Source organism: Sorex araneus, chromosome 9, assembly GCF_027595985.1.
Source record: "Sorex araneus isolate mSorAra2 chromosome 9, mSorAra2.pri, whole genome shotgun sequence".
Lineage (NCBI taxonomy): Eukaryota > Metazoa > Chordata > Mammalia > Eulipotyphla > Soricidae > Sorex > Sorex araneus.
The window spans coordinates 56,698,131-56,713,393 of NC_073310.1; the positions used below are offsets into that span (position 1 = coordinate 56,698,131).

Below are 15,263 nucleotides of genomic sequence, written 5' to 3' on the forward strand. Positions count from 1 at the left end.
ATATAGGGGCTAAGATTAAATTTATTAAATGATGATTTTATATGCCTACCTATAGATATATATGATATATGGTTTTTTCTTCCATAGATAAATCTGCTAGTTATAAGGATGAGAATATTAAAACAAGTTTTATTTTAGAATAAAAAATATTGAACCAAACATTTTTGGTAGAGAGCTAAAACTATATTAAGACAAGATTATAAATCTGCTTAGTGATTTAGTAGTATTTCTTGGTTTAATGGAGAAAATTATCAGTACATTTTCTTTATCATGCTTTCAACTGCTTTCTGTGCTTATAGATACTAATGTTACACATAGATTTAATTGGTTACTGCATTTCTCAATTTCAGGTCAAATGTTCAACAATACCTTGCTAAATGAAACATTCAAATATTCACTTAAGAAAGCTCATTTAAATATTTCAGGTAACAATACTAGCAGAGATTTTTGTCATGCTTGGTAAGGAACCACCATTCCATAGATTATCATTTCAGATACAAATTCATTTTAAAAAGAGACTGCAAAAAATTAAGCAAGCAGAAATTCTCTTGCTAGTTAATGATGTGTTTTCTGACCACTTTTCCTTTTTTTTTCTGTTCCTTTTCATAGAGATAAGCAACAAAGAAGAAACTTTCGTGAATATGACTGGGGTAATGAACGACTGTAAAGCACCAAGAATAAACTCTAGTTCTGCAGGAGAAATGAAAACAATGAACTCTTTTTTGCACATTCCTTAATTAACGAAAGAAAATTCTATTACCTCCCTCTTCCTAATCATTGGTTATTTTGACAACGTGCTCATAGAGTTTTGGAAGAGATCTCTCTCTCTCTCTCTCTCTCTCTCTCTCTCTCTCTCTCTCTCTCTCTCTCTCTCTCTCACACACACACACACACACACGAACACAGAGTTAAGTTTTAAAAATCACAAAAGGTCTTGTTCAAACATTTAAGTTCAGAATACCTGGCAGTAAGATTCGTAAAGAAGTTTCTCAGCAGACATGTAGAAAAGCAGCTGACGGCAAACATTACCTTTGTGTGGGGAAGCTTTCCGCTGCGCGGGGCTGGCTGCCGGAGTCACCTGCTGCTGTTTGACCAAATTTCCTTCACTCCCGGTTCTCCAGATCTTCTCACCTACACTGATATTTTTCTGTCTGCTGTTTGAATCCTCCCTCCTTGCTGCTGGCAGCTTAGAAGCTGCATTAGCAAAGAAAGGTCTAGCCAACCGGGAAGGTTTGGTCATTTTCCACAGCAGAAAGAAACACCCCCACAGAGGACCTAGCCCAGAATGTTACCTGCTGGGGCAGCAGATGCAAACAAACAAAAATCCTGAGCGCTTCCTTTCCTGAGCTGCAGCCACAGTGACAGTTAAAGTGCTGCTGGATGGACAGTGCGAGGCTGCCTCTGGGGTTTCTTTTCAGCAAACGCCATCCAGCAGTGACAGAGCCGTGCCCCAGACCTGTGGAATGTAGGTGTGTGCTGGCAAGACACTGGGCACCTTTCTGCAATGGTAAAAGCTCCAACTTGGGTGAACGGTAGATGCTGCAATAGGGAATGCAAAATAGGCACACACACACCCCCACACACCCAGAGTCAACATACACACACACACACACACACACACACACACACGCACAGAACTTCCCATCATGCACAGACTTGACGATAGGAAAGTGGAAACAGAATGTAAATATTGTCCCACCCACTCAGGTACAATACATGAAAATAAGCCAGAAGTGTGGTTCATATTACTATGAAGTGCATACCACATTCAGTTTCCAGGCATAAGTTCAAGCAAATGTTTCCTCGCCTTAGTACATTCCTGATATTAGATTCCAAGAGTGAACAGTGTTACAAATGTCCACCTACATAATTACTTCTCTGGCCCTTTACAGAGCACACAGAGCAAAAGAAAAATAACAGACCAGAACTCCTATACTGTCGGGGCTGCCTCCCGAGGCCTCTTCATTGACAAGGACGGGAGTTTTGGGTGTGGATAATGTAGTGTGGACGTGTTTGTATGTGTATATGCATAATCTAGAGAAGAGATGCAAATCATTTTCACCTTTTACAGGGTTTAGATTTTATGTGAATGAAGAGATACATCCATGGAATTTCCATGATTTCTGAAAGCCTGAGAGTCATGTTATTTAAAACTCAAGTGTAGTTGAGTAGCTGAAGGAGTAGTTTCCTAGGCAAGAAACATTCCTTCCACCAACTGAACACAGCACATACCTCGAGCTCACAACCTCTTCTCTACAAAGGGCAACCATGTTCCTCTTCGTTTCCCATGTCACTGATTTTTATGACTCAGGGTTAAGCTGTTTCCAACCTCAATTATTCTGTGTTCCCTTAGGGAGAGGCTATACAAACTCTCTCTGAACTATAAAAAGGTTTGAGGAATATATGATCACATAACTTCACTCCAAGTGTAAATATCTTATAATTCTCTGTGTACAGTTAATAAATGCACAGATATTTAGTACTTTACCAGAGGTGAATTACATGCTGAAAAAATGATAAACTGGAACCAAGTTACCTTTAAATTCCAAATGTGGGTCCACCCCAGGGTAAGCTGTCTTCCTGGGTCTTTTTCATCAATAACATTGGAGCGGTAACTTTTCATCATCAAGATACCACATAGACCAAGAAAAGTGTAAATCTATTCCTGGTCTGGCACATGGCAGTGCTTAATCAATGTGAATTTCTTCACTCAGTCCTTCCAAAAAAACCCCTCAATTTTAATGACTCCCAACAGAGTTAGAGCAGTCTTATAAAAATACCAGAGTTACAAGATCAAATTTTGACCCAGACTAGAAAGAATACTGTAAAATAGCATTCCTGATTTTGGACTGACAGATTTGATAGAATGAAAAAAGAGAGCAGACTCAATATTAGGACAAATGTATCCTATGAACATAACAGATAATTCTATTTTAGAGCACTGGTCCACTATAAAGTTATTTACATTAAATACTGCTAAGCATATCTATCAAGAAACTATTAATATCACTATTAAGTAACCCCTTTATTTGTAATAATTGGATCAAAATAATGTAGTCTATGCTTTAATTTTTTCACATTATATTTTATTCCTGCTTGAGACATAATGCTTTCTCAGACCTCTAAGGGGTTTCTAATTCTGTTTATCAGTAATAGCAGTTGAATTTCTTTTTGGAAACAGATTTAATGAAACAAAAAACAAACTAACTTTGACCAAGTGGATACCATAAGAGTTGTGCTAGAATGTAGTGTAGGATAACATTAGATTTGTCCTTTACCTTGATGCAGGGAACTTAAGTTTTCCTTAAAGCAATGTCATTTCTGTATGGACACAGGAAGACAGTTAATATTATGCTTTGTAACTTGGGAGCTTATTGACTCCAATAATATTTACTTTTGGGCATCTGCTTTCTCAACTTAGTTGCCTTTAGTTCCTAGCACCCAAAAGCAAGGTCCCAAAAAGGGACGTAATGGATCCAGGGTAAGTTGTAAGCTACCCTGGCATCAAAATGGGCCAGGTCAAAGCGCCACAATACTCAACTACAAGTTGAGAGCTTGGTCATAGACAAAAGCTGTCATGATCCAAAAGTAACAATGAGACTAGGACCCTGCTGGGGTTAGGAAGACTAACTTGACCTGGTCTGGAATATATAGTGAATGTCTTCAGAAAGAACCAAACTTTAAATTTGATATATTTCTTAATGTGCTCATACAGAATGACATTGCTAGAAATATTTGATGTAGATTTACTACAACTATTTAAGTGAATTACTAGCTGAGGAAGGAAGAAATCGACACACCCTTGTTTGGATCCCTCCCTTGAGCTGATCTAGTAATCTGGAGTCATCTCCTTAGATGAGATTTTGTTAATCTCCTTGAGGAGTGGTCTTACCCCTCTTTGTTGATTTGTAAATGTTCAACACACCTTTGTGTCACCGCCCTATGTGAATGCTATATAAACTAAGACACATGAGCAAGGAAGAAGACACAGAAGCAGGAGAAGACACAGAAGCAGAGAGCAGAGCACAGAAGCAGGGAGAAAACACAGAAGCAAGGGGGAAGACACAGAAGCAAGAGAGAAGACACAGAAACAAGGAGAAGGCACAGAAGCAGGGAGAAGACACAGAAGCAGAGCACAGAGCAAAAGAGAATCAGGGGAAAGAAAGAGCACAAGGCGAGGGAGAAGTGAGAGCGAGTGGGGCTCCAGAGACTGAAGCAGAAGGGCTCCAGAGAGAGAGATCGGAAGAAGAGAGATGGGAAGAGACCAGAGGGGAGTTGACAGAGACAGAGAGAGGTCGGAAGAGACCAGAGGAGAGATTACAGAGACAGAGTCAGAGATAGAGAGACAGACAGAAGAGAGCACAGCGGCACACAGAGAAGCAGAGCACAAGGAGGAGCCATCCCAATCCGGTCCATACACAGTGTCTTGAGAGCACCGAATTTGAGCGGCAAGAGAGAGAGAGAGAGAGAGAGAGAGAGAGAGAGACAGACAGACAGACAGACAGACAGACAGACAGACAGAGAGAGCACCGCCCAAGAGCCCACGAACAACACATCATCACACATCACCCTTTCCGCATACCCATGTTTATATTTTTTACAGCATGTAGGAACAAGAATGTCAGAAAATTGTGCCCATAAGCCAAGTGACCACTCCAAAGGTCAGGCTCATAGTTTATAATTTATTTAGATTGGTTTGGGGATAAATACTCCTTTGTGCACAGGATAAATTCCTGGCTTAGTGCTTAGGGGTTGCTTTTAATGGTGCCCAGGGGACCATGTGGTACTGGGGATTAAATAAGAACCTCCAGCATGCAAACCACATGCTGTAGCCTGAACTATCTCTCTGGACAAGGCTCATATTATTAATTAATGACTCATTACCAACAACAACCTATCTTGCATCGGTGGTATGAAACATGGACATTGTAGTGGAGTGCCATGGCCCTAGAGAGCAGACAGTCATTCAGAAAGCCAACTGTGAATATCAGGGCCGGGAAAGTTGTGCAACTCAGCCTAACAGCATGGAAGCAGGTGGAGTACCCACACCGGGGGGATAAGAGCATTCAGAGGAGTGGAATCACAGCCCAGCACAGCATACTTTAGTTCTCTGAGAGAGCCCAGTGGACTTAGGCTTGTTTTACAATGAAGGCAAAAGACACAAGTGATCATGCAATGGCCTACTTGTAGAGGTGGGGACTGTCTTGGTCAAGGTTCTCCTGGGGTGGGGCTGGAGTGATAGTACAGTGAGTAGGGTATTTGCCTTGTATGCGGCTGACCCAGGTTCGATTCCCAGCGTCCCATATGGTCCCCCAAGCCCTGCCAGGAGTAATTCCTGAGTGCATAAGCCAGGAGTAACCCCTGTGCATCACTGGGTGTGACCCAAAAAGCAAATTAAAGGTTCTCCTGGGAAACAGAGAATAAAACAGAGAATAAGAGACAATTCTCTATCTGCTATGCATCTATTAAAGGGATTATACATGGATAAATATACATATGCATATATGAGAACTTCATAATAATAATAAGACATCTAATAGCCTAGTTCTCCATCTTGGAGAACCTGACAAGCTACCGAGAGTCTATTGCCCGCTTGGGAGAGCCTGGCAAGCTCCCCATGGCATATTCATATACCAAATACAGTAACAGTTATATACATACCTCTCAGAGAGCCTGGCAAGCTACCGAGAGTATCCCACCCGCATGGCAGAGCCTGGCAAGCTACCTGTGGCATATTTGATATGCCAAAAACAGTAATGATAAGTCTCATTCTCCTGACACTGAAAGAGCCTCCAATTGTTCGGAAAGACAAGTAAGGAGAGGCTGCTAAAATCTCAGGGCTGAGTGTAATAGAGACATTACTGGTGCCGGTTCGAGTAAATCGACGAACAACAGGATGACAGTGATACAGTGATATAAGAAATAGATTCTAAGGATTCTCACCTGTGATCATGGAATCTGTAGACCAGGCTAATGGGCTAGAAAGTCAGAGAAGAGTTGGTGATAAAGTCTTGAGCCATACAAGCTGAAAACTTGGCACAATTTCCTTGCTTTAGTATTGACATACAGGTTGTTTCTTTGGGGAATCTCAAGTCTTTTCTCATAAGGTCTTCAATGACTATATGACATTAGGCATCCCCCACGTGGCTCCTGGAATCAGGTTTACTTGGAATTCTTGGGTGCTATGCCAGCTTGCTTGCCTTTCTAGGATGAATCATGAATCACAGCCCTGTTGGACCCTGACACTGGCCCTTTCATTGACATTCTTAGTAACTGTGCTGCAGGGGATCACCTTCATTCCTTTGACATTCTCAATTTCCTCCCTGGTTTTACAATCTTCCTGTGCATACCTCTGGGACGGGCCTGATCAGAGAGTGGGGCCAGAGTTTTCTTCCTACTTCCAGAATCCCACGTGCTGGCCCTGTAGGTCCCAGACTCTGCAGCCGTCATCACCACGTCATCACCAGGACGTCTTGCAGAACCCCTCTGTACTCTGAATGCTATGACTGTCAATTGTTCGTGACACTTGGCCTCTCTCTCCACCCTCAAATTCCCTATTTTCTCCCTGGAATTCTTTATATTGTTGTAATTCCTCACCAAAGAGATAATTCTGCAATCTTTAAACCAATGGGGCTTGGGTAGACCATCTGGCTCTCCCTAAAAGCTCTTTCTTCTTTGACCTGAGTTTGCTCTTACCAAACTCTACTTTGGTAAGTTCTTGAATCACTTTGACCCAGGGAGGATCTCTGGCTTCTTCCCATAAGGAGGGCAATGGGAGCACCACTTCCATAGGCTGGCCACAGTCTGTAGTGAGCCTCTCTTGCGCATTGTACAAGCAGTACACTTGCAGCTCCTGCCTTCCAGTCAGTATGTGACCCAGTGGCTAACCAAACATGATGCTTCAATCCAGAGGTGCCTCTGATGAACCACACCTGTACCTCATTCAGCAAATCTCAATTTAAGCATTCTCATGTCTCTCCAAGTCTATCCCAACTTGGAAGGCACAGGCTGATAGAGAAGCCCCATGCTTGGTGGTGCTTTGTTTGAGCAAACCCAATTGCCCCCTCTCCAGGATGCAAAGCAACTTTCTCTTATTGCTTTCAAATGGAAATACACCTTCTTGATAAGGGAATACCCTGCCTGGTCCATAAGGGAAACCCCATCCCATCTAGGAAGCATTCGGAGAGACCCGTGCTAATGGCTCATTCCTGGCAGAGCTTGGGGGGACCATATGTGGTGCCAGAGACTGAACAAAGAGCAGTCAAAGTGGATGCAGGAAACAAGTACCTTAACCCCAGTACTATTTCTCCATTCCCAGAGTAGATTTTTTTTTTTTGCTTTTTGGATCACACCTGGTGACGCACAGGGGTTACTCCTGGCTCATGCACTCAGGAATTGCTCCTGGTGGTACTCAGGATGCTGGGGATGGAACCCAGGTCGGCTGCGTGGAAGGCAAACGCTCTACCCGCTGTGCTATCACTCAGCTCCTCCCAGAGAAGATTTTTAAAAGCTCTATTTTCCTTCAAGCCTGCAGAATGTCCTCAAGGTGAATGAGAAAACGGGGGGGGGGGGGGGGGTGACAATTCACTTGCAGAAGAGAACGCAAAGATAATAGCCCCTCAAGAGAACAAAGGTGCCACCCAGGATGAAAGCACAATGCCCAACATCTGGGCCCTGGCTCCCACAGAGACCATCATGATCCACAGCAGAGATAATTAACAATACCTGCATGTTTCTTACCTACCACCACTACATCAAGACAGCTTTGCCTCTCAATGGGACAGTGAAATTATTATCTCCTTTTATAGATGAGTAAACAGAAGCAGTCAGAGGTCTAGAAACTCACCCAAGATCTCACAGATCATAAGCGCTGATGGTGAGATTTGAACTGCTAACCCAGCCCCAGAGTCTCTCTCTCTCTCTCTCTCTCTCTCTCTCTCTCTCTCTTTCTCTCTCAACTCAGGTCTGTTTGCCACCCACAGGGCATGTATGTGCATGAACATTCCAGGACAATTGCAGAGCTCTGCAGATGACCTGGAAAACTTCACCTCTGTCACCTTTCCTGCCATGAGCTCATCCCCACAGCCCTGTCCCTACAAGAGAGTAGCAATGTTGTAGCCTGGCAGGCATGCGTGCCTGAGTCGAATGCCATGGAAATCTGGCAGCCCCCAGCAGGAAGTGCCACATCCTGTGCTGGAAAGCAGAGAGCGCCAGACTTGAGGGGGTTTGCAAGCAGCTCCACGTGTGAAATCAGCAAGCCCGTGGAGAAGGTCAGTGGAAGACGGAGTTTGAGGCTGGCAGCCACTGGAGCTGATGGAAGGACAGTCTCCAAGGGCTTCCTCACCTCCCACTACCCCACCTTCCCACCCAAGTGCCAGTAACAACTTGGTGAGATTCGTCTGTCTTCTTTTTTCTTTCATCACTTTGATTTTTAAAACATTTTTATTTTAAGCACCATGATTTACAATAGTATAGTGCTTACATTTAAGGGCTTTATGGGACAAGCTTCGAACAACCCAACCTTCACCTGAGTGCCCACATTATACCCCACCATGGTACTAGTTCTCTTCCGCACGAGATCCCTCTTTCCTGTTTCTCTCCCAATTCCCCGCTAAAGTTCAGACCCTGAGTTCCTGGGGTCTGTTGACCTGGGCATTTGTTATTTCCTTACTGTGTCTTTATATCCCACAGAGAATTGAGATCATTCTGTGTCTGTCTCTCTGCTGACTCACTTGATGCAGCATGATACTCTCCAGTTCCATCCATGTGGCAGAAAGTTGCCTAATTTTGCTTTTTTTTTTTTTTACAGCTGAGTAGTATTTCACTGTCTGCCTGCTGAGTAGACCCTGCCTCAACTTGTGTAGAACCAAATGCCACCATTGGCGTCGGAGCCACAGAGAATCCATTTCACCTCTGGAGACCCAACCATCTTGCAAAGCCCATCAGAGTCTATTTGCTATTTCTATCATAGTATTGTTGCAACAATCTAAGGAGACAGTGAATCTGAAAGTATTCTGACTGCTGTACAGTAAGGCAAGAATGAACAGGTATATTTTAAGTTATAAAGTACCAATGTTCTTAATTTGTCCTAAGTACAGGCTCTTTGGGTATCCTAGAAGAATCTTCTAGCAGAGTCAGCAGATTTTTTCAGTGAATGATCAGAGAGTAAATTTCACAGTTTTGTAAGCTGTGTGATCTCTGTAGCAGTAATTCAACTTTGGACCAGAGTGCAGATGCACTCAGAGACCAAGGAAATGATTGGACAAGGCTGTGTACTGACAACACTTTATTTACAAGAAACAAGTAGCTGGAGAAACAGTTTGCTGATCTCTGTTTCTATAGCAACCATTAACCTGCCAGCCCTCCTTCCTTCCTTCCTTCCTTCCTTCCTTCCTTCCTTCCTTCCTTCCTTCCTTCCTTCCTTCCTTCCTTCCTTCCTTCCTTCCTTTCCTTCCTTCCTTCCTTCCTTCCTTCCTTCCTTCCTTCCTTCCTTCCTTCCTTCCTTCCTTCCTTCCTTCCTTCCTTTCCTTCCTTCCTTCCTTCCTTCCTTCCTTCCTTCCTTCCTTCCTTCCTTCCTTCCTTCCTTCCTTCCTTCCTTCCTTCCTTCCGCCCTCCTTCCTTCTTTCCTTCTTCCCTTCCCTTTTTCCTTCCCATCCTCCCTCCTGCCCTCCCTTTTATAATCCTTCCCTTCTTTCCTCCAGCCCCAATCCTATACCATTCTGATACCTTTCTCATTGTGCTAAAACCTGCTGTACGGAATTCTTGCCTTACTTTGCATCTAGTTGTGTTCTGTGTTATTTCCAAATCTGCATATAAATATTTTTTCATATTTTCCTTACTCTAATATTTAGACTGTACATCACATTTAGACAGGACCTAGAATTATATAAGGATCATTTCCAGAAACAGTAAGTAAGTAATGTTTCTAACTTAATTAAAAATGTACCAGTGTTAGGAATAATTTCTCTTTGGTAAACTTGATTATCTATTATGTTTTCCCATGTTGTTCAATAGTTATAGATTTTCCTTGTTGAGAGGAAGAGAGGAAGAGTCCTATTTAAAATGATATTTGCATTAGTTTTAGAACTTAGTATGCTGTTTACTCTCATTTACACGGAAAAATTTTGAGTATTCTCAGACACCCAAATATCTTCAGTCATACCAAACAGGGATGGTTTACTTTTGTTTAGCAAGGGAAACCTGTAATTTGTATAGGTTACAGCACGTAGGAGGTGCCATCTGAGTGCTAGGATAAGTGGATCTGTGGTCTGAACTTATCTCATAAAATATTTTATGTTTCAAAGATTTAAGACAAAGGCTCATAAATTCAGATTCCTCAATCTCCTAGTTAAACACTACAGAGAGATTTCTTGAGTTAACAACTCTAATTTCTAAGAATCCTTTAAAAAGCATTTTTTATGAGTTCAATAAACATTGCTTTACACCATGATGTCACCCATCTGGGCTTCTATATTGTAAACGAAGCTTAAAATTATTTAGGACATGCCTCAGTACATTATAAAATTGTCATTTCCAAGAACTTTCCTTGGTTTTTTATTGCATTGGAGACCAAATGACTTATCTGAAACAACAGGAGATTTGGAAGCCATTTCAAAAAGTTGTAGAAAATGTGTCAGACATCCAGGTTGTGAGGAGGAATGGAATTCTATACTAACAGGCAGTTTTCCATGTGCCATTAAAAGAATCACACTGGTCCTGAATGTAGATTAAAGGTATGTATATATTTTAACTTTAGGCCACAACCAGAAGTGCTCATGGTTTACTCCTGGCTTTGGGAAATATGACCCCAGAATTGACCTGGGGTTGGCTGCATGCAAGGCAAGCAACTTACCCCAGATCTCTCTATCTCTCTGTTTCTCTCTCTCTCTCTCTCTCTCTCTCTCTCTCTCTCTCTCTCTATCTATCTATCTATCTCTGGCTCTACAACTGTAGTTTTTAAAGTAGAATCCTAAAGTAAAGATAGGCTATTTCTAATATTTGTGTCCTGCAGTGATATTATGGAAAATTTAAATAAAAGTAACACAATCTGAAAGTATTGGCTAGATTCAGGGTATTATGATGACTTATCAGTAATAAAATTGTATTTGAATTTATCTAACAAATTCAAGTTTCAAATATGTATAGCTGTAATAAGCAAAACATTTTTTTTACTCACTTAAACAAGCAATAGTGCTAGAGATCCCCCCTTCTTCACACCACCTTTTTTGGGAGAACTATATATTAAACCATGAAGACCTATAGGAGTTTTGCAACATCACGGTGATCATTTGGCAAGTGAGTGAGGTTATTAATTCTTATGCTCTAACTCAAAAAGGTGGCAAGGTTTTATTTGTATAATTTCAAATTAGCTTGCACAAGTTCTTAGTTATTAGAAAACACGAGACAAGATCCAATTGAATTTTTCGGATCAGTAAAGCCAGCTTTTTAGAAAAAGAAAAAGTAAGAAGAGATTATTTCAGAATCTCCAGTCACTTGTGAAAACAAGGAATGACATTTAGTTCAACAGACACCTGCTGATTTTCTGAGATACCTATTGAAATCCTTTCCGGTTCCCATCGGCTTTAATATGCTCTGATTTAATAGTGGTGGTGGTGGGGGGGGGGTGTCTAGGAAATCACAATGTGAACAAGAAAAATGGAATAAAACTAACAATGTGCTAAGCCTCCGGGGGGAAGTATATTTTAATTTGCTTTTGATGAAGGATGAGTGAAGAGAAAATGCATTCATTAAGCATTTTGAAAGATAAGCGATCCATCAACTAAGACAACACAAATATTGTTTTAAAATGTATTCAAAGATTACATTTCCCTCTTTATTCAAACCATGGTCACTTTTACATACAAATAATAAAGAAACCAGACACCTCAAAATAGAAAAGGCAGCAAAATTAACAAGTGGCTTTTTCTCTTGAATATAAGAAGAGCACACTAAAAACTCTACAAAGTCAGGGCCAGAGAGACATTACAGGGGTTAAGGTGCTTGCCTTGTAAGTGGCAGACCCCAGTTGTGGCATATATAATCCCCTACATCCCACCAGAAATGATCCCGGAGCACAGAACCAGGAGTTAATGCTGATTCTTACTTAATCCTCTCCCATATTTTGCCCCCTCCCAAGGAAACCCCATCTCAACAAGATAAACAAGCACAAGAAAAGATGGACAACTTATTAATCATTTGGGAAATGCAAATTACACCACAAGGAGTTATCACTTCATACTTATTAGGAAGTACAGTTAAAAAAAACAAACAAAATAACTAGTGGCAGGGAGGGGGTGGAAAATCCACATTGTACACTCTTCTTAGATATTCTTGGGAGGAAGATAACAGAATGCAGGCCTTGTGAGAAAGGGCACCGGAGGTCCCTCAAAGGATCAGCATATGGTCCGGCAATCCTATTTCTGAATATACACCTAAAAGAAATGAAACAAGGGACTTGGGCATATATTCATAGCCCTCTGCTCAGAACTATTCACAATAGCCAATGGGTGAAAACAACCCAGAGTCCATTGATAGATGACAGAATTAACCAACTGTGACAAATAATCAGCTGAAATATTATTCAGTCTTAGAGAGGAAGGACATTTTACAAATAATCCCATGTGAACAAACATTTGAGGCATTATAAGTGAAGTCAGTCCTTTATAACTGGAAAAATACAGCATGATCTCACCTACAGGAGGTACTGAATGTAGACAGATCCATAAGGTGGCCAGGGCATGTGGATAAGGGATGTGGTGTTGAATAAGTTTAGTTTCAGTTGAGGAAGACATAAAATTTGGGACATACACACACCAATCTGGAAACAATTATGCCATAGAAATGGACACCTAAAAATAGTCAAACTGCATGTATTTCATGGCAAGAAGAATGATTTAAATTTATATTCACACACAGTGCAAGTTAGGGTACTCTAACTTCCCTGCTCGCCTATTGGACAATGGGTTATTGCTTCGTCTCCAACTTTCTGCAGCCTGGGTCATGCCTAGATGCAAACTTTGCTTTCACAATGTGGCTTTAAGGACATGGTTGGGGTCACTAAGCACCAATGGAGATGACTGATTTTTATCTTTGAGGTCTGACCATGACTTTCCTATAAATCCATGCAATGTCCTGCATTGTCACCCAGTGACACTGCAAGAAAGATAAGGCAATGCCCTTGTTCAGAAACTTCATTCATTCTCTCTGTGCATCTGAACAAAGACAAACACAGACTATTACACTTCTGGTAATGAATAACACCAAAGAGAGACTGGTATCAAATATTTTGCAAAGGCCATTTCTCTGTTGGCTCTTTACTTCTCTGGCATTGACCTTTCAACTGCCTTGGAGGATATATTTTTACCTGAAATTGTTGTGGGAATCATACCACATGATCATCAGGGACCACCAAACTATACCTAGAGGTGTTTTACATTGGGGAGGATATGTGTGAGGGCACGTGGTACAGGGGACCCCTTGAGTCACACACTCAGCTCTTGGGCATCCTTTCAATTTTATTATAAAGGCATAGAACATCCTCTTCCAACTAAGGGAGGCATTTCTCCCATTGCTACAGAATCCTTAGGCACTGACTTTCCAAATATTTCCTAAAGTTATAGACACACAGCACTGAATTTTTTCCCCCCTGAGCGTAAATAAGAATGCAGCATGCACCCTGCACCCTGTATGTGTTTGTATGAAGTAAAGGAAGCTCACATCAGACTACAAATTAACCTTCAGAGTGGGTGAAATGAAGAATTTAAGTCATGCTGTGCAAAAATAGTCTATAACACTACTCTCTCTGCAGACTCATGTTCGAAAGCTATGTAGATATTTAGGTGAAGAAAGAGACCCATGAACATCTTTAAAGAGAGCTTTGGAGTTTACTCTCTTTGAAGCATTTCTAACTTATAAAATCAGATAAGGCTCCACAATTCTCCTTTTGAATTGTCTTACATTTCCAATTCAAGATAGGATTATTCAGATGTTGCTTTTCCTCCCTACAGAATTTTTCATAGACAAAGACAATTTTTAAAAGTATCCAGTTATGGCCAATTAAGAAAACTGTGAAATGTTTACTTTCCATTCCTTTTTAATTTGATTTCACATGGCACCCTTCACTTCCCCCCTGGGTTCTTGACAGCTCCATGCATCCTCAGGAAACCCCCAATTCCAATCCACCAAAAGGGGAATTTCTGAAGAGGTGCTTCATAAGACATTTACAACTTAGAATATATTTTTAGGATAAGGCAAGAAGTTTATTTTACAGTATTAAAATTTACAACATCAAACATAACATTTATGCGAGTGAAAACTACTGACAGTTCTCAAGTGACAGTTGAATTTTCTTTTGGACCTTCCAAAATAATTAATTTTGGAAGGTCCAGGAAGGTCCACACTCAGCAGTGTTCAGGGGTTATTCATGACTCTGTACTCGGGGAATCACTCCTTGTTGGGACTGGGACCAGATAGGGTGCTGGGGATCAAACCCGGGTTGATCAGATGCAGGGCAAGTGATCTACTCACTGCACTATCTTTCCAGCCCAATTCTTTTTTTTTAATTAGACAGAGCTTTATTGGCTAGTTCTTAAAGATAATTTTAAGATTTTTAAGATCACTGTATCACTGTCAGCCCATTGCTCATTGATTTGAGCGGGCACCAGTAACGTCTCCACTGTGAGACTTGTTGTTACTGCTCTTGACATATCCAATATGCCACAGGCAGCTTGCCAGTCTCTGTCATGGGGACAAGATACTCTCGGTAACTTGTCCAGCTCTCCCAGAGTTGCAGAGGAATCGAACCCAGGTTGGTTGTATGCAAGGCAAACGCCCTACCTGCTGTGCTAGAGAGACGACCTAGGGAAAACAGCACCTGCCTTGCATGTGTGAGACTACAAGTTCGACCCCTGGTACTGCCCACATGTGCAGAACACAGACATGGCAGGTCTACTCTTTGGGACTCTCGAAGCTGCCACGAAGTGTGCAGTCTTGGGTGCACCCCAGCCAAGTGCGTGGAACAATGTAACAAAGGATGTGACCATCTCCAGCAAACACTGCATTTGATGTGACCATCTCTAGCAAACACTGCAGCTGAAAATGCGTGGACACCACAACCAGGAGTAAGACACCGGCAAGGACCACAATCAGCTGTTCAGGCAGCAGTGAGTGGGACTTCCCCAGTGACGTCAGCAACAATAATATCTGGGGTATTAATAGCACAATAATAACTGTGCTATCTTAATAATTAGAATTAAATAATAATA

At 41.6% G+C, this 15,263-nt stretch overlaps 1 protein-coding gene across 2 annotated transcripts in view; it reads right to left on the bottom strand.

Moving 5' to 3' along the window:
- The window catches only part of KIAA1217 (KIAA1217 ortholog), a 735,067-nt gene that overhangs the window by 444,610 nt on the left and 275,194 nt on the right, over positions 1-15,263 (bottom strand). Inside the window, exon 1 of one of the 2 annotated variants that reach the window (XM_004605356.2) lies at positions 1,030-1,119. The exons of the other annotated variant lie outside the window; for it this stretch is intronic. The gene's annotated coding sequence lies outside the window, so the exon portion shown is untranslated. Of the gene's footprint in view, positions 1-1,029; positions 1,120-15,263 lie in introns of those variants that run through there. 2 annotated transcript variants of the gene reach the window in all.